The 1513-nt window shown below is 43.4% G+C and overlaps 1 long non-coding RNA gene across 1 annotated transcript; it reads right to left on the bottom strand.

Annotated features, from left to right (window-relative positions):
• On the bottom strand, positions 505–1121 carry LOC104733286. The gene is made up of 3 exons (XR_002034604.1): positions 1077–1121; positions 792–883; positions 505–696 (listed from the first exon to the last, which is right to left on the bottom strand). It is a non-coding gene; the product is annotated as an uncharacterized LOC104733286 (long non-coding RNA).

Genomic DNA, 1513 nt, shown 5'->3' with positions numbered 1-1513 from the left:
ACACTGCCTCCGAACTCCGCTGGATCTGCTCTCTCTTAACTGAAATGGGAATCACGCTTCCAGTTGCTCCTGTTATCTACTGTGATAATATTGGTGCCACTTACCTTTGTGCCAATCCGGTGTTCCACTCGAAGATGAAACATGTTGCGATCGACTATCACTTCGTCCGTGAACACATTCAGTCAGGCATGCTTCGAGTTACTCACGTCTCCACTCATGATCAGCTAGCGGATGCTTTAACAAAACCACTACCTGGTCCACGGATTCAAGAACTAAACCGCAAGATTGGCGTCAGGTTACTGCCTCCATCTTGAGGGGGTGTGTAAAGGAGATATATAGAAAGTGAATATATGTGTAATTAATCATTTGCAAAACCCTTGTGTACAAGGCTATATATATTGTAAATGCTGCACATAATAATAATCAAGCTTTGCCTCTTACAGCGGTTACATGAGCGTTCCCAAGTTTTGCCAGCTGGACTGCATAGTGGCCAACCCCACCAGATGCTGCTGTGATCAAGAAGTTTGCCTGCTTGCCTGTACCATCCAGCTTCAGCCCCGCAGGCTGAGTTAGAGCCTGGAGTGCGGTTAGACCTGCCACAGGCAAAGCGGCTGCTTCAGCTGCTCCCACTTCTTGGGGTCTCTTGACGGTCAGTTTCTCGCTTGCAACGGCGAACTCAGCAAGTCCACCTCCAGTCTGAAAACAACCAAAAAGAACAGTTACTATTTCTTGTTTTTAACTAGTAAGAGTAATTGCTACAACATTGATAGCTGCAATAGCTTGTGCCTTACTAGATGGTTGAGAACCGCTACAACTTTGTCACCAGCCTTAAAATTCTTGACTCCTGATCCAACCTCAACGACCTCTCCAGCAACATCAGTAGCTGTTTAAAAAACACAATATATCAAAGGTGGTGCCATTAAAATTTAGAAAGCCTATATATATATCATGTCTTTTTTGAAGTAACTAAGTCCAAAACCCCATACAAGAGAAAATACACCCAAACAAACCCCTCTACGCCAAATAACATTTTTTCTTCTATATAGAAACTAAAACCTTCAAAGCTATCAGAATACCAGGAATGCAGGGGAACTTGCGGGGCAGAAAAGGCCTGATCAATCGCAATAACGCAGCAGGTTATAATGGAATATTTGGAAAAGAGAGATAGAGAGAATTAAAACCTTCAAACCAGCAGTGCTACCGCCGTAAGAATCGTACTGAAGAGCGTGCATGAGTTTCCCGGACGACGATCTCTGAATCCGAAACAACAACGGTGTGCTTCGAGAGTTTTTGATCTTTTTACGCGGAGAGATGCTAAAGGGGTAAAAGCGGTATTATATTACAAGATTAAAAAAAAAAAAAAGATTGATTGTAGTGTCGCCACGTCACCTCAAGTATGTAAAAGTGTTTGATGGGAAGGGGGTGCGCATTGATGACATGTAGCCATCTGTGTCACAAGCTGCATCCCTGTGATGAGTTTGAACTTTGAACCATCATCGGTTTAGGCTTTGAT

This window comes from Camelina sativa, chromosome 12, assembly GCF_000633955.1.
Source record: "Camelina sativa cultivar DH55 chromosome 12, Cs, whole genome shotgun sequence".
Classification (NCBI taxonomy): Eukaryota; Viridiplantae; Streptophyta; class Magnoliopsida; order Brassicales; family Brassicaceae; genus Camelina; species Camelina sativa.
Note: the sequence above shows the minus strand (reverse complement) of the source record. Positions and strands in the feature narration are given on the sequence as shown.